The 18,374-nt window shown below is 41.7% G+C and overlaps 1 protein-coding gene and 1 pseudogene across 13 annotated transcripts in view; one reads left to right on the top strand and one right to left on the bottom strand.

The window, feature by feature from the left end:
* Positions 1 to 224: 224 nt before the first annotated feature.
* Positions 225 to 534, bottom strand: LOC131810498 (ataxin-7-like protein 3B; annotated as a pseudogene).
* Positions 535 to 12,098: 11,564 nt separating this feature from the next.
* The window catches only part of TUT4 (terminal uridylyl transferase 4), a 133,621-nt gene continuing 127,345 nt past the window's right edge, over positions 12,099 to 18,374 (top strand). For all 13 annotated transcript variants that reach the window (XR_009345211.1, XR_009345210.1, XM_059136639.1 and 10 more), the window contains exon 1: positions 12,099 to 12,234. The gene's annotated coding sequence lies outside the window, so the exon portion shown is untranslated. The remainder of the gene's footprint in view (positions 12,235 to 18,374) is intronic.

Genomic DNA, 18,374 nt, shown 5'->3' with positions numbered 1-18,374 from the left:
AGCAGGCAAAGAGAGGGGGAAAACAGGCTCCCTGCCAAGCAGAGAGCCCGATGCAGGGCTCGATTCTAGGACCCTGAGCTCATGACCTGAGTCGAAGGCAAAATGCTTAACCCACTGAGCCACCCAGGTTCCCCAGGAATTGGGAGTTTTGTTTGATTTTTTTTTCTTCTACCTAGATACCTAACTTCTCCAGACCACAAAGCCAGTGTATATTATTGTCCTGGTCACCTTCTGACACTCTTATGTTGCAGCTGCTGGAATTCTGGAAGTGAGCATTATAACTGCTCATCAGACCCATTCCCAGATGCTCCAGGAAGGGAGCAAAATAGGAGCCACCAGCCCCTCCATCTTTCACTGGCTGAATGCCAAAATCCTTCACACTACCAGTTTCTGTGAACTGCAGGTAGAAGTAGCCACAGTCGACTGCCCCGTGCACCTGGGCGCAGAAGCCCAAACAAGAATCCTGTGTTAGGTGTAGAAGCAATTGGCCTCTAGCTGGTTAGTATCCATGTTAGCCAAAGAGATTTCCTGCATTTTCATTGGTAAACCATGGCGGAGCGCAGCAGCGCAGGCAGCAACAAGTCAGGCTCTCTCAAGTCAGGCTCTCTCGGGCTCCCTGCGGCTGTGGCAGGGCCTGGAGGCCTATTAAGGCCGTGTCCCCGGCGCCTGGGTGGCTCAGTGGGTTAAGCCGCTGCCTGCAGCTCAGGTCATGATCTCAGGGTCCTGAGATCGAGCCCCTCATCGGGCTCCTTGCTCAGCGGGGAGCCTGCTTCTCTCTCTGCCTCTGTCTGCTTGTGATCTCTGTCTCTCTCTCTGTCAAATAAATAAATAAGTAACATCTTTAAAAAAAAAAAAAAAAAGGCCATGTCCCCGGGCGGCGGGGGCAGGGGGAGTCTGCGGTGCTGAGGCAGCCAGCAGCCAGCGGCATCTGCCCGGGAACCCCAAGCCTTTCAGTTTCTTCTGGCGTCTCTCGGAGTCTGGGACTTTGAGCTCGGGCTGGACCGGGACTCACTGCCAAATAGTCTCTGAGCCTCAGCCAGCAGCCCCCTACAGCTTTTATTTTTTTAAAGTAGTATTTTTAATTATTATTTTACTAAAAATAAAAGTTTTACCTTTGAAAACACAAGTGGTCATGAAGAAATGCTTATGATTTAAGGTCAAGTGCAAAGGGGCCAAAATAGTTAAGATTACTATTACTACTATTATTATTAGTTAAGATTACTAAGATTATTACTATTTTTTTTACTATTATTATTATTACTATTTAGTCCAACATTCTAAGCAGCTATACTCAGCTCACAGTATATAGTAGGCCCCTTTAAAAGGACATCCAGGCTCCATGCTCAGAGGGGAGTCTGCTCTGCTTCTCTCTCTCTCCCTCTACCCCTCCCCTTGCTCATGCTCACTTGCTCTCTCACTCTCTCAACAACAACAACAAAATCTAGATGTGTATTTTCAACTTGGTTTTCATTTAGGTTCTGTCCTATTCCTGCCAAAATATATGCAGAGACTACTTTTGGTAATGCCTCTCCATATCTGACCTAGCCCCTGGTACTCTCCTTTTTTTTTTTTTTTTTTAAGATTTTATTTATTTACTTGAGAGAGAGCATGTGTTTGCAGGAGCACCAGCACAAACAGGCGGGAGGGGCAGAGAGAGAGGGAAAAGCAGGCTCCCCACTGGACAGGGAGCCAGATAAGGGACCTCAGTCCCAGGACCCTGGGATCATGACCTGAGCCCAAGTCTGGAACAAAAATATTTGAAGTTTGAATTAAAGTCACTCTGTGCTTTCACAGGTAACTTTTGAATTCTCCTCCATTTCATGATTTCCAAAGATGGATATAAAATTGATATCCCTTTAGCCAAGAAGATATGAGGTCTGAGATCCTATCCAGGTCAGAGAAACATCTTTCTCTCTCCAAAGCAGATTCTGCACAACCAAAATAGAGATTTAAGCATATACCTCTCCTACCTCTTATCTTACTTGAGATACCCCCCAATGCCTGCAGGATCAAGTCCAAGCTCTTTAATATGGCTCTCAAGACCCCTCATAATCTGGGGTGCCTGGGTGGCTCAGTGGGTTAAAGCCTCTGCCTTCGGCTCGGGTCATGATCTCAGGGTCCTGGGATCAAGCCCCGCATGGGGCTTTCTGATCAGTGGAGATCCTGCTTCCTCCTCTCTCTGCCTGCTTCTCTGCCTACTTGTGATCTCTGTCTGTCAAATAAATAAAATCTTAAAAAAAAAAAAAAAGAACCCTCACAATCTACTGCCATTCTACCTTCCAACTTTATCTTCCAGTCATCTGCTAACCTTTTTCTTTCTTCCTAACCAGATATTACATCAAACTACTTCCATTCCTTAAACACATATTAATTTTTTCCACATTTTATTGATGTATACCATTCATACAATAAGGAGCACCAAACTTAAGTGTACAACTCAGTGGTGGTTTATATAGGTACCCACATGATCAAGATCTAGAACATGACTAAGATCTAGAACATTTCTAGCACTCTAGAAACCTCCCCATACCACCCTTAGTCCATATCTATACAATTCTGACTTCCATCAATATTCATTTTGCCTGTTCTTTAATTTAAAAAAAATATGCCATATGTATTCCTTTTTCTTTTCTGTTCTTCTTTTTTTTTTTTTTTTAAGTAAGCTCTATGCTCAGCGTGGGTCTTGAACTCATGACCCATACACCCCTAGATCAAGAATTGCATGGTCCACTAACTGAGCCTGCCAGGTGTCCCACCATATGTATTTTTTTTTTAATTTAAAGATTTTATTTATTTATTTGACAGAGGGAGATCACAAGTAGGCAGAGAGGCAGGCAGAGAGAGAGAGAGAGGAGGAAGCAGGCTCCCTGCTGAGCAGATAGCCTGATGCGGGACTCGATCCCAGGACCCTGAGATCATGACCTGAGCCGAAGGTAGCGGCTTAACCCACTGAGCCACCCAGGCGCCCCCACCATATGTATTCTTTAAAACACACAGTAGATTTTTATGCTTCCTCTACTGGAAAGTAGGAATGCTGAATATTGGTCCATGTGCTGATGTTCTCCCATTCTGCCTCCATGGCAGATATAACTGAATCACCATTCTTTCTTATCCTATCTAGATTGAGGTTAGGCTCTTTTCCCAAACTGTGCAACAGTAGCCACTACTTATTATTGAGAGCTGACACTAGTGAAACTTTCCTGGACAAGAATGTCCTCTTTCACATGAAATCCTTCATTTCCACCATGTACAACACATTTGATAAGTCATTTAAGTCTTACTGACTTAAATGTCACTTTTTTCTGTTCCTTTTTTGCATGCCTACTCCTGCTTATTTCAAGCTTTCATAATTTCTGACCTGATTTTCTACAACAACGCCTTACTGTTTTCCTGCCTTCAGTTTTGGCTCCTCTATTCTTTTCTACACACTGCTGATTAATCTTTTTTAAATATCCAAATATGATATACTACATCATTTGCCCAGTTAAAACCTTTTAAGGTGCTACCTTTCAGGTTAAGCCTAAGTGGTTAACACGGTATTGTAGGCCCCGCCTAACTTGCCAGTGTCATCTCCTATAACCTGCCCTCCAGGATGTCAGCTGTGCACAGCTTTCTGAAATATGTTCTGCCCTCTTCCTCCTCTAATCTTGAATGCTGTTCTTTCTAACTGGCTAAGTCTCCTTCACTCTTCAAAGGTGTTTCAAGTATATTTATTATACAAACGTTTATCGGTCATTCTTTCCCTAACAAATGATTATTCTCTCCCAGGCAAAACTAATTATCCCTTGTTTGTGGCCTCATAGTACTTTATACATATCCTTATTACAACAATTATCATATTGTATTATTATCTGTTCACATTTCCAAGAGTTCCTAGAGGGAAGAGAGCTTTGCAGCTCCAGAACTCATCACAGTGCATGACATCTTCTTTTACAGGTTAAAAAAATTGTGGTAGAGGGACCTGCGTAGCTCAGTGGTTTAAAGCCTGTGCCTTCAGCTCAGGTCATGATCCCGGGTCCTGGGATTGAGCACCGCATCGGACTCTCTGCTTAGCAGGGAACCTGTATCCCCCTCTCTCTGCCTGCCTCTCTGCCTGCTTGTGATCTTTGTCTGTCAAATAAATAAATAAATAAATAAATAAACAAAATCTTAAAAAAAGAAAAACTGCGGTAAAATAAATGTAATGTAAAATTTACTATCTTTATTATTTTCAAGTGTGCGGTTCAGTAGTAGTAAGTACATGCATGTGGTCCTGCAGCTATCACCATCATCTATCTCCAGAACTCTGTGCAGCTTGTAAGATTGAAATTCATACTTATTAACTTCATTCTCCCCTCTCCCTAGCCTCTGGCAATCACCATTCTACTTTCTGTTTATGATTTTGACTTAGGTGCCTTGTAGAAGTGGAATCCCACAGTATTTGTTTTTTTTTGTGACTGGCTTATTTCATTTGGCACAATGTCATTTGGCACAATGTCTTCAAGGTTTATCCATTGTTGTAGCCTGTGTAGAATTTCCTTCCTTTTTAAGGCCAAACAATATTCCACTGTATGTATATACCACATTCTGCTTATCCATTCATTTGCCAGTGGACAATTGGATTGCTTTCATCGTTTAGTTATTGTGAATATGCCGCTATGAATATGGGTGTACAAATCTCTTTGAGGTTTGCCTAGGTGGCTCAGTCAGTTAAGCGTCTGCTTTTGGCTCAGGTCATGATCCCAGGGTCCTAGGATCAAGTCCCACATCGGGCTCCTTGCTCAGCAGGGAGCCTGCTTCTCCCTCTGCCTGCTGTTCCCCCTGCTTGTGCTCTCCTCTCTTGCTCAAATAAATAAATAAAATCTTAAAAAAAAATCTCTCTTTGAGAAACTGCTTTGAATTCTTTTGAGTATTTGCCTTGAAATGGAATGGCTGGATCATATGGTAATTCTTATTTTATTTTGTTTTCATTTTTTGAAAGATTTTATTTATTTATTTGTCAGAGAGAGTGCACAAGCAGGGAGAGCAGCAGGCAGAGGGAGAAGCATGTTTCCCACTGAGCAAGGAGCCGACGAGAGATGGGATCCCAGGACTCTGGGATCATGACCTGAGCCAAAGGCAGACACTAAATTGACTGAGCCACCCAGGCATTCCTTGGATCATATGGCAATTTTATGTTTAAATTTTTGAGGAACCACCAAACTATATGTGTGTGTGTGTGTGTGTGTGTGTGTGTGTGTGTATACATATGCTATGTTTTCTGCTGTGGCTGCACCATTTTACTTTCCCATCAATAATACACAGGGCTTCCGATTTCTCCACATCCTTGCTGACACTTAGTGTTTTCTATGTTTTGTTTTTCTTTTTGATAGTAGTTGTCCTAACAGATGTGAGGTGTCATCTCATTGTAGTTCTGATTTGAATTTCCCTAATGATGGTGATGTTAAGCATCTTTTCATGTGCTTATTGGCCATTTGTAGATTTTCTTTGGAAAAATGTGTATTCAAGTCCTTTGCCCATTTTTGAATGAGTTGTTTTCTTGTTTTTGAGTTTTAGATCTCTACATATTCTGGATATTAATTCCTTATCAGAGATAGGATTTGCAAACATTTTCTGACTCTTTGGGTTGCCTTTTTACTCTCTTAATACTGTCCTTTGATGCACAAAAATGTAATTTTTATGAAGTCCAATTGTTCTATATTTTCTTTTGTTGCCTGTGCTTTTGGTGTCATATTCAAAAATTATTTCCAAATCCAGTGTTTTTTTTTTTTTTATAAAGACTTTATTTATCTATTTGACAGAGAGATAGAGAGCACAAGTAAGGAGAGCAGCAGGCAGAGGGAGAGAGAGAAGCAGGCTCTCCGCTGAGCATGGAGCCCAATGTGGGGCTCGATCCCAAGACCCTGGAATCATGACCTGAGCCAAAAGCAGATGCTTAACCAACTGAGCCACCCAGGCACCCCTAAATCCAGTGTTTTTGCCCTATATTTTCATCTAAGAGTTTGCCGTTTTAGGTCTTACACTTAGGTCACAGATTCTTTTTTTTTTTTTAAGAAAAAAAAATTTTTTTTTTTTTTTGACAGAGAGAGAAGAGTGCAAGCAGGGACATCAGCAGGCAGAGGAGAGGGAGAAGCAGGCTCCCCACTGAGCAGGGAGCCCTATGTAGGACTCAATCCCAGGACCCTGGGATCATGACCTGAGCTGAAGACAGATGCTTAATCGACTGAGCAACCCAGGATCCCTGGTCACAGATTCATTTTTCATTAATTTTTGCTTATGGTGTTAGGTAAAGGTCCATTTTCATCTTTTGTATGTGGATATCCAGTTTTCCCAGAACCATTTGTTGAAAACCCTGCCTCTTCCCCACTGATGAATGGTCTTAGCACCTTTGTCAAATATCATTTGACCATATAGGTGAGGGCTTATTTCTGGACAGACTGCGTGGTATTTCATAGGATCCAAAGATGAATCAGATTATCCTAATGCACTAGAGTTGGTCATAGGGAGTTGGATCTCATTTTTATTTTAGACAAAAAAGAAGAGATGATTTTAGAGGGAGGTAAAATAGCCAACTTAAAAAGAGTTCAAGTCAGAATTATAGATTCTGGTCATCTAGTTCACATCCTTGTTTTTATATAGGAAGAAAAAAAGGCCTGATGTTACTCTTAAGATAAGAATTATAACAAAAATAAAAAGTTATTATAGAAGATTTTAACTCAGTGAAGGAAGAACTTCTAACATCTAGAATACCCAGATTTGAGAAAGAATGAGCTCTCTATAACTACAAATATTTAAACAGAAGTTGGATGAATACCTGTAAGCTTTGCTATAGAAGGCAGGTCTGATCATTTCTTTGCCTTGCTTGTAAATATTCCATGACTGCCCATTAACTTCAGGATAAGGGCCTGCTTTTAAAAATGGCATATACAGGGGTGCCTGGGTGGCTCAGTGGGTTAAGCCTCTGCCTTCGGCTCAGGTCATGGTCTTGGGGTCCTGGGATTGAGCCCCGCATCAGGCTCTCTGCTCAGCAGGGAGCCTGCTTCCCTTCCTCTCTCTTTCTGCCTGCCTCTCTGCCTGCTTGTGATCGCTGTCTGTCAAATAAATAAATAAAATCTTAAAAAAAAATGGCATATACAGGGACACCTGGGTGGCTCAGTTGGTAAAGAGTCTGCCTTCAACTCTGGTCATGATCTTGGGGTCCTGGGATCAAATCCCACTTAGGCTTCTTGCTCAGTGGGGAGCTGGCTTCTCCCTCTCTCTGCTGCTCCCCCTGCTTGTGCTAGTGCACTCTCTCTTTTTCTCTCTCTTTGACAAATGAATAAATAAATAAAATGGCACACATAGCCCTTAAGATATGGTCCTAGGTTACCTATATAGCATCATTTCCTGCCATGTATCTATGTTCTTGATATAGCCAACTTTTGTATTGTGAGGTCTGTCCTTTCTAATTGTCAGACCTAACTCAAATTAAAAGAAAAAAAGTAAAAAAACAACCATCTTAAAAAAAAAAAAACACAACAGTTTCTAACACTTCAAGGAAGTAAGCTAAAGGGTGTGGTTGTAGTTTAAAATTCCACACATAGAATTCTCGAAACAAATTAAATAGAATCAATGGGTTGCAAGTATATACATGCGCTAGTAACTATAAGGGCCCATGAAATCCAAACGGGCAGATGAGAACAAACTTTGATTTTCAGAAGAAAAGGAATTAATTTTTGGTGAATGTTACCATATAATATATATATATTATTATTTTTTTAAAGTATGCTATATGCCCAACATGGGGTTTGAACTCACAACCCAAGATCAAGAGTTGCATATTCTACCAACTGAGCCAGTCAAGCACCCCTATAATAGACATTTAAACATATTTTAGCTTATTTAATTTTAAGAATGCAAAAAGACAAAAAAAAAGATCCTTTACACTATTTTTGAGGTGAAAACATACTACGTTAGGATCTTTGGTATTACATGTTATAAATAAGAATCACAAAAGTTTTAAGCTTTGAACATATCTTCTGCTTTACAGATAACTTAGTATGTCAGTAAGTAATTTCTAGGTACTTTCTGTGTGTCAGGATTGTGCTGGGTACTGGGAATACAAACATGAAAAAGGAATAGGACCACATATTAAGGTGATCACATAGGGTGATATGGTTGTTTTGGATGGAGCTCATCATCAGACAAGGTCTATAAAAGGTTAACAACCACTGAAGTCTCTCTCCTTGAAGAAATCAAGTATCTAGGAAAAAAAGGAGGGGAGCTCAGAGAAAACCTTTAGCAGATCAGACCACATCTCTTTCTTGCTTATAAAAGTTCAGTGACTATCCATTAACTACAGGAGAAAGCCTGTTTTTTTGTTTTGTTTTATTTTGTTTCTATGGCATACATAGCCCTCTATGATTTATGCCCCTTATGATCTACTGGCAAATTGACTTGGTTTGGGCAGGCTTATCTTTGAGGACACTTTCTTGTGATTTGATTAACTCACCAGATCACCTGTCTATCCAATATGATTATTTTTGGACTAAGTTTTTCTATCGCGTAGGAGGAAAATAGAATATGAATATTGATCCACTGGGCAATTATATTTCTCGTTATATGTGATGAAATAAGACTTTAACTGTAAGCAATTTTCACCTGAGTTTAGATAAAATTGTTCTCCTAGAAGTTCTGGACTGGAGGACTAAATTTAGAGACTTAACCACAATTATGATATCTTCCTTGCAAGTATCAGGTATAAATCCTCAGTGTTTTTTTTCGGAGCAGTCGTTTACTGTCTTATTTCTCAGTAAACTGTTTGGGATTCAATAGAAAGAACACAGGGCTAGTATTCTAGTACTGCCTATGACTTACTGTATAATCTTGGTACTTCAACCTCCTATGTCCTAAGTTTCCTCGTTTTTTAAATACAAATAATATTTGTTCTACCTGTACTTTGTGATGATACACAAGATTATAGTTTAATTTTAACTCAGAGTATGTGAGTATTATAAGGAATACAAATGTTAAGTATTTGTACTCAAGCTTGCATTCTGTTGGGGTCAGACTTATAAAAGTAACATGTAGGGATCCATAGGAAGGATGGATTACATTCAGTGGATTACATTTAATAAAGGAGACAGGAGTTGAGCCAGGTCTTGAGGAATAGGGAAGGTGGCAGAGTCATTTGGAAGGGTTAAGAACAGAGAGGCACTGGGATTCTCAGTCTGGCCACAGGTTTTTTGTTTTTTTTTAAACGATTTATTTAGTAGAGACAGAGGGAGAAAGCACAGCTTTCTTGAGGGGGAGAGCTAGGGCAGAGAGAGAGAATCTGAGAGCGGAGGCAGGGCTGGATCTTGCCATTTGGAGATCATGAATCTAGGATCATGACTTGAGCCAAAATCAAGAGTCAGATGCTTAACTGACTAAGCTACCCGGGTGCCCTGAACCCAGCCTTTATTTTCAGACTCATTATCTTCTGCTCACTTCAGACAAAATGATGTTTTCTGAATCAGGCATGTGTCTGGCATATAGCAGTTGAGCCTCCATGGTCCAGCTACTACCTCTTCCATTAGAGCCACACCCAAGTGGCATTTATCATGCTTTCCTCTGTATGAGCCTGGGCCTTTGTTCATATGCCCTTTTGCTTTTATTGTAGCTTAATAGAACAACCTTCTGGGCGCCTGGGTAGCTCAGTGGGTTAAACTGCTGCCTTCGGCTCAGGTCATGATCTCAGGGTCCTGGGAATAGAGGCCCGCATAGGGCTCTCTGCTCGGCAGGGAGCCTGTTTCCCTCTCTCTGCCTGCCTCTCTGTCTACTTGTGATCTCTGTCAAATAAATAAATAAAATCTTAAAAAAAAAAAATAGAACAACCTTCCTTGCTTAATAGTGAACTTTTTGGAGACAGGAATCTGGTACTGAACTCAGTGCTTTGCTCTTATTAAATAATCAGGAAATTTTATTGAACTTGTTCCAAGGACACTGATATCACTCATGTCGGAAGGACTATGTTGGTATCATCTCAGTGTCTCTATAGGCTTTAACTTTTGTGTCCTGCTGTTTTCCTTACACCATCTCTGTGAAGTAGATTTTTTTGCCTTTAAAAACTTACAAATGAGGGGGGCACCTGGGTGGCTCAGTGGGTTAAAGCCTCTGCCTTCAGCTCAGGTCATGATCTTGGAATCCTGGGATCGAGCCCCGCATCTGGCTCTCTGCTCTGCGAGGAGCCTGCTTCCTCCTCTCTCTCTGTCTGCCTTTCTGCCTACTTGTGATCTCTGTCTGTCAAATGAATAAATAAAATCTTAAAAAAAAAAAAAAACAAAAAACAAAAAACAACTTACAAATGAGGAAACTCAGAGGATACATTTGCCCAGTCATCCGGCTAAGTTCTGAAGTCAAGCAGGGCTCTTTTGACTTGAAATCTCCTACTCTCTGCACTATACCTGGGCCTTGTGGCATCAGACAAGTAGGGGTAAGATGCACTTATTCTGAGAGCTCTCGTTCTCTCTTTGTAAATGGGAACAATAGTACTAACCACATGGGATTGTTATGAGGGTTAAATGGGGTAAAATATGTGAAGTCCCCAGCTCAAGGCCTAGCTAGCACTTGGTGGGCAATGCTTGGTCTCTTCTCAAAGCTTCAAATTCAAATGGACATAAACAGAGAAATACCCAGTTCTGAGGTGCAGTGGGAAGTAGATGGGGCTACACAGGCAGGAATATTCTTCTCCTTGTAACCTCTCATATATTCTATCCTTTGAGACATATTATATGCATTAGGCAGTATTTTGTAAATACTTAAGATTTAACAACCTCCTTCACCATCACGTCCACACATGTTCTACCTTTTTCCTGCCTAGTGTGTGTCAAATGCAAGGGCTGTAGTTATGTGACTTGTCCAGCTTTGAGGTCAAGGGTTGGTTGAACAATGTCCAAGGCTGGGGTCTTTAAAAAACAAAACAAAACAAAACAAAACAAAACAAAAATTAAGCCATAGATCCTTTCGGATTGTGACTTTAAATAATTATGCAGAGGAACCTATTAAAAGCAAAGTAAGAATGGGCCCAAAGATGGTAGTTAATTGCAAACCCGAGTGAAACTAAAGAAATTATTTTTGAAATCTTCGCGGGGTAGGGAGATGTTTTTGAGACTTTTCTGCTGAGTTCCTTAACTCCTAAATAGGCTGCATTTCGAAAAGAATTCCAGCTTTGGTGGGTTGGTGGCAAAGGTGACTAGGCTGGTGTCGACCCCGGCTTTCTTCGTCCAGCTCCCCCTTGATGTTCAGAAGCCCGCGCTAGGCGCCGAGGGTCCACGGAGGCTAGGGCTAAGAACGGTTCGTGTGCCAGGCTACAAAGTGCATGTCCAACATCAGGCTTCCTTGGTGGTGGCGGCGGAGCAGGGGGAAGGACAGTTTCTGGAGCGAGGCGTAGAAGCGGTTTTCTGGCCCTTCTTTTCGCTTGGAGGCCTCGGTAGGGCGGGAGGCCCAGGAGCCAGAACTGAGCGGCGGGGCAGTGCCCGTAACCCCGACCTGCTCAGGCACGCCGGCGTCCCCGTTCTCCCCAGTGGGGCCCCGTCGGGTAGCGGGAGCTCGCGACTCCCACCCGGGGGCCCCGCCCCTCCTCGCGAGCCTGCCCGGACTTCGACCCTCCCCCAGCGCTAGAGGACCCGCCCCCTCCTCGCGGACTAACGAGTGTCCTCGCGCGCGCGCGCCCCTTTCCTCCGCCTGCGTGTGAGTGTGCTGCCCTCCCACCTCGGCTCCTCCCTCTTGTTTCTCGCCGCCGCCACAAGCCTCCAAACGCAGCCCCTCCCCCCATTGGTGTTTACCGCTACCCCTTTCCCTCGCCTCGGTTTAACCGGCACCCTGGGGCCCCCAGAACGAAGGGAGGGGGTACCCCTGAACTCTCGCCTCTGCGTTTCCTCTCCCGGGTCTCCTCCGCGTCTTTCCCCAGCCCAACTCTCGAAGGTCAGGACTCCATTCAACACTCTGTCCGTCCCTCCCCTCCCCCCTTCCCTGGTTCCCCCTCGGCCCCCTCCCCTCAGCGGGTCCTCCTTTTTCTCTCCCTCTCCCTCCTCCTCCCCCACCCCATCCCTTCCCCCCCACAATGCAGTTCGCGGCGCGGCGGACATGGCGGTGGAGTCCTGAGCTCGTCGTGTCCCGGCCTCCAGCGGCGGCGGCAGTGACGGCGGCGGCGGCGGCAGCAGGAGGCGGCGGGGGGAGCGGGAGCCACTGAGATGAGGAGGCGCCGCGCGCGCCTGTAGCTCGCGGGCCTCGCAGGTACGGAGGTTCCGGCCGCGCCGTAGCGCCGGGCGCCGAGGGGGTGTGCTTTGGAAAGGCCAGGCGGCCCCCTGTTCGCCCTCCTCAGGTGCGGAGCCTCGCAGGTGTCGGGGACCCGGCCCGAGCGTGTCTCAGCCACCCCCTTGGGGCATGACACTTCTTTCTTTGCCGGAATGGACTTCGGGTGTCCCAGGGGAAGGCTGAGATAAGGGAGGTAGGGGCGGCGGCCTGGCGGCCTGAGGAGGGCATTGGGGCGCTTCGAGGGCCGAACTTCACAGAGAGGCTGAGGTTCTGGGTTCCGGGCCGAAACCTGTAGACCCGGGAGGCGGATTTTGAGTTAACGGGATTGATGTGAGCATTCTCTTGGGTCCAGTACGATTCTCTGTCATGTATGCCTTTTCTTTCATTCCCCCCCTCCGTTAGACACAGATGTCCATATATAACAGGCAAATACACACACTCATATAATACATAATAAAGGTTTTTTTCCGGGTTCACCCTTGTCGAGAGGAGAGAAGGCAGAGATGTCTGTGAATTTCGTTTCTTGCTCGCCCGCCTTCTCTCTCCCCCGCCCCCCAGTCGAATGGTGAACGCTTTTGACGTGGGAAACTGAGATTCGTATTTGTAAACAGACAGCACTAGCTGTGTGTGTTGCACGCCTCCGCGAGAGGTTTCAGGTCCTTTTGGTATCCGGATCGCAAAAGAATGAGATATTTGGACGTGAAAGAAGCACATCGTCCAGATTTCTAGTCATGCCTGAATGGGATGAATTACTGTTATTTTAGGAACGTTGATTGAACATTTTTTTTTCGTAAATTTATCCGATCTTTAATCAGATGAATTTTGAAACTTGTGTGAGATCTTGTTTCGGTATACCATGTTTTTTCATTTTGATATATTTTTTATACAAAAGTAGTTCCTGACACATGTGATATTCTACTTGGTTTTGTGATCTTTTTAGTGTCTAGAAACGCAATTCAAATTGTTTTGTTGGCGTGCATTTAGTAATTAGCTGTAGTGGATCAGATTACCTTTTGTTTCCAAAAGGCCCCTCTCCCCCGCCAAGTCTTGTAGTAGCGAAATGTGTAACACTTGGTGAAACAGAACATATCCTGTTTCTAAAGTAATGAGAACTATTAGCTAATAAAACTGGATGATCCCAACTAGATACGACAATTTAGAGAGAGTACTATACTAGGGTGGTGGATTGTGGAATGCTTTAAAAAAAAATTGACTTTTTTGTTCTTGGTGTCAGTCAGCATGTTCTGTATATGAGTACATTGTACGCTGGAATTTTCTTTAGGCTCAGCACCCTTGTAAGGTGTCCTTAAAAATTGCTGCACATTGCATCCTAGTCACAACTTGTAAAATTTTGAAATTGCTTCATTTAGAATGCTGTGCTTTAAAAATAATGAATTCACTAGTGTCTAGTCTGCTGTGATGCTTTTATAAACAAATTTTAAAGAGTGTTCTTAAAAACCGTATACTTTGGGGACAATAAGCATTTTATGCTTTAAAATTTTATGTATTTTATGCTTTAAAATGTAATTGTTAATATAAACAAAAGAAAGTTGCTTTGAAAGAGAGCTCTTTTCGGTAAGTCTTCCTATTTGCAATTTTTAATTTGACTAGTGTGGAAAATAAAATTAAAGGTTCCTTGAAATAATACAGAAGAGGAAGTGAAAGTTATTGACATTCAATGTTTTAAATGTAGCAAATGTCTGAATACAAAGAGAAAAGGTCTTTTCATTGTCCTAGGTCAAATTGTTATCAGTTACAGATAAATATACAGGATGTTATCATGTATGTAAGTTTAGTTCAATTTCGTAATTCCTAAATCACACAGATTCACATTTATTTTTAGTTCATTTAACTAGAACAGTAATGTCTGTTATAATTTTAGACCTTTTAAAATAAAAATTTATAATAGCAACTATAAGTATTTCTGATTAATAGAAAGTTGTTTAAGGAGAATTTTTATTAGTTCTCAGAGCAGGTTCAGTTTAGTAAGTAGAGAAACTTTTTTTTGACCTCAGGGTTAACCTTGACATGAATAATCATCAATTATGTTGTGTTCCATTTTTGTTTTGTTTTAATGTTGTGTTCCTTATACAATGTCAAATCAGGATCTGTGGGTAGAGAAAGTTTTTTGAATTTATTTTCTACAGAAAGTGTCTGTTTTCAGGCAATAAATAAGACTTACTTATAAATTCTGATGCCGTAAAATTTGTTTATCCTTAAAAAGAACAAACCATTTTGATATAACAATTAAGTGAGATGTGTTATTTTCGAAAGTAAACTACAAATACTGGAATCCATAAAATAATATTACAAAATTCAGTGAAAGTCATGACTGCAGATAGAAGTATGTCCTAAGGAAGAACAGTTCTTAAAGACCTAAAACAAGGAGAAAACACTGTAGTTTAAAGCAGAATAGGTGATAGGTAGATTTTTTTTCTTCTTAATCTAAGAGGAATTAAGATGGTGTAAACTGAACTAAGTGAATTAAGAAGGTTTACACTAAACTAAGTTTTAATTCTAGAATTCTAGATAATTGTGTAATTTGGGGAAATGTTTAAAAACCAGCATATGTCCCCAAGCAGTTTTTACAGATCCAAAAAGAAAAGTTATATAAATGCAAAGATGAACAGTTTAGATATTTTCCCCTAAAGTGATAGATTTATTTTGTATAATGTGTTATGGTTTCCAAATTGTTCTCAACATTAATTCATTGAGTGTCCATAATTATCCTGAGTTAAGGGGGAGAGAAAGGGGAACTGAATTTGAGTAACTTTTTACCAGGCATTGTGCTAGACATGTTTATTTTTTTTTACTTTTAACAACCTTATGGAACCTTTTTTGTAGTTCAGTCTCTGCTTAAGATCGTAGAGTCCGATTTGGAACAGCTCAGTGTGTTCTTCCTATTATATATGCCTTGTTGCTTTCCAGATGTATCAAGTAGTCTCTCAGTTTTGTAGGATGGACTGCCTAGGGTTATTCATTCATCGATCATTTAATCATTTATCAAACATTTGCATTTGTACATTATCCTAGACACTGGTAGGTTTTAGAGACACAGAATTATTGAAGACAGTTTCTCCCTTCAGGGAACTGAGTCTGCATATAATATAGATAAATTACAAGGCACTGGGTCATGGAAGGTCAGAGGGAAGAGGCTGGCTCTTGAAGGATGAGTAGGAGTTTGCCTGGTAAAAAAGGGGGTATAGTCTGGAGGCTGGTCCAGAACTAAGGAATAACCTATGCAAAGATGTTAAGTTGTTAAGGGCTCAGAATAGGAAGAGTTGAGAAATTCAGTGTGGCAAGAGTTGAGGATATATGGATAGAGTGGTGAGCGAAATGGTTGGAAATAGAGAGTGAAGGTTATTGTGTATGTTAAGGCCTTTGGATTTTTATTTTGTTACACAAGATCACCAAGTGAGATAGTATTCGAGTTGTGATTACAAGTATGTTTTCTGACTCCTAGTTTAGTATTTCTTTCTCTTCGGCTTCCTTACCAACAGAGTTAACCCATTTTTGGTGGATGGTCAAGCACCCTTTTTCATGATATTCTTTTCTCCTCTTTCTAGTAGTTGCTGTATTTCAGAGTAGTTTTTGAGGATCCCAAATGTTAAATTTCTTAGAAGATTTTTAAAAAAATTTTATTTATTTGTTTGACAGAGAGAGAGAGGGAGAGAGAGAATCACAAGTAGGCGAGGTGGGGGGTGGAGGGGCGCGGGGAGTCAGGCTCTGTGCGGAGCAGAGAGCCTGACATGGGGCTCCATACCAGGACTCTGAGATCATGACCTGAGCCGAAGACAGAGGTTTAACCCACTGAGCCACCCAGGCGCCCCTTAGAAGATTCTTTTGAGATAAAAATACCTCTGGAGGTAATCACTTGTTATAGTTACTTAGGAAGTTTTTTCATTCCTTAATTTGGTTGACTAATTTCTAGTTTAGCATTAGAAAGCAATAGGATGAGGGCTTGGGGAGTATGGGCTTCCTGCAAGCTCTGTGTTCATCAGCAAGGATGAGCAAAGTGCTCATCCTTGCACAAAGCAACCTGTACTTTCAAGAAGAAATTGGTGTAAGTCACATAATAGTAATAGTCTGGTAGTTTAATTTATTTATTTGCAAAGATTTTATTTTTCAGTAATCTCTACACCTAATAAGGGACTCAAAGTCAGAACCCTGAGATCAAGAGTTGCATGCTCCACTTGACTGAGCCAGCCAGATCCCCCAATAGTCTGGTAGTTTTAGGTGGGTATTTGATTTACAGTGATGATAGATAACTTACTGCAATTTTTACGAGGTGTAATTTCTTTCTAAAGATCTTAAGTATTAACTCAGTCTTCAACAACCCTTTTGTATTATCCTCATTTACAGGTGAGGAAAGAGGTACAGAAAGGCTAAGTATCTTGGACAGGATTTCATAGCTAGTTCGCTGCAGACTTAGTATTTGAACTCAGTGTTCAGAGTGTCTGAGTCTGCAGTTAGAGCTCTTAACCACTACATTATGTTGTACCCCAGACTTGGGTTGTCAAAATTGAGCATGCAGAGGGTGTTAAGTTCAGCACACTTACATGGGTTGTCAAAAAATACATTTTTAAGAAAAAAATATATTTTAAGAATATAAAGTGTGAATTATACATAATAGTGAAATCTGCTTGCATTTTGTCAGTCTTTCCTGCACATTGTAGTTTAAATAATTGTCATTAAAATTGCTCAGTCAGGGGGCTCCTGGGTGGCTCAGTGGGTTAAGCCGCTGCCTTCGGCTCAGGTCATGATCTCAGGGTCCTGGGATCAAGCCCCGCATCGGGCTCTCTGCTCTGCAGGGAGCCTGCTTCCTCCTCTCTCTCTCTCTGCCTGCCTCTCTGCCTACTTGTGATTTCTCTCTGTCAAATAAATAAAATCTTAAAAAAAAAAAATTGTTCAATCAGGGGCACCAGGCTGACTCAGTTGGAAGAGCATCCTGTTCTTGGTCTTAGGGTCATGGATTAGATCTCCATGTTTGGGGTGGAGATTATGTAAATAAGTAAACTTAAAAAAAATTAAATCAAAGTAGAAATGATCACTTACTAAGTATTTGTTAGTTTAGGGTAGCGGTATTCAAATTCTGGTGACCTTTTTGAGGGGATCTCTGAGTCACAGCTGTTCTCATACTAATATTAAGATAATAGTTGCCGGGTCACCTGGGTGGCTTAGTTGTTAAGCGTCTGCCTTCGGCTCAGATCATGATCCCAGGGTCCTGGCATCGAGCCCTGCATTGGGTTCCCTTCTGGGCGGGAAGCCTATTTCTCTCCCACTCCCCCTGCTTGTGTTCCCTCTCACTGTGTCTTTCTTCATCAAATAAATAAATAAAATTTTTAAAAAGAAAAAAAGCTATTTGTCTTTTACCTTCTCCTGTCATCTAGAATGTAGAGTGATGTCTACACTATATGTTAAAACATTGCTTTGGGGGTGCCTGGGTGGCTCAGTGGGTTAAGCCTCTGCCTTAGGCTCAGGTCATGATCCCAGGGTCCTGGGATCGAGCCCCGCATTGGTCCCTCTGTTTGGCAGGGAAACTGGTCCCCCCCACCGCCCCCCCCTCCCCCCCGTCTCCCACCTGTCTCTCTGCCTACTTGTGATCTGTCAAATAAATAAAATCTTAAAAAAAAAAAAAAGACAAAACATTGTTTTGATGACTAATGGAGTATTTGTTAATTTTTCTTTGAGATATAGTTTACAGTATCATAAGACTCATCCTTTTAAAGTATAGTGTTAAGTATGTATTCATAAGGTTCTGTAACCATCACTATCTAATTCCAGAACATTTTCATCCTTCCAAAAACAAACCCTGTGCTCATTAGCAATCACTCCTCATTACCCTCTCCTCCAGGCCTTTGGCAACTACTAAGCTATTTTCTGTCTATGGATTTGCCTGTTCTGGAATCATACATGTGGCTTTTTGTGCGTGACTTCTTTTACCAAGCATAGTGTTTCCAGGGTTTCTCCATATTATGTATTAGTGCTTCATTCCTTTTTATAATATTGCATTCTATGGGCTGTATTCTATAAAGATACCATGCTTTGTTATTCATTCATCATTTAATAGTCATTTGGGTTGTTACCACTTTTTGGCTAGTATGAATAATATTGCTATG

This window comes from Mustela lutreola, chromosome 10 (genome assembly GCF_030435805.1).
Source record: "Mustela lutreola isolate mMusLut2 chromosome 10, mMusLut2.pri, whole genome shotgun sequence".
Classification (NCBI taxonomy): domain Eukaryota; kingdom Metazoa; phylum Chordata; class Mammalia; order Carnivora; family Mustelidae; genus Mustela; species Mustela lutreola.
The sequence above is the reverse complement of the archived record's forward strand: the minus strand, read 5'-3'. Positions and strand labels throughout refer to the sequence as shown.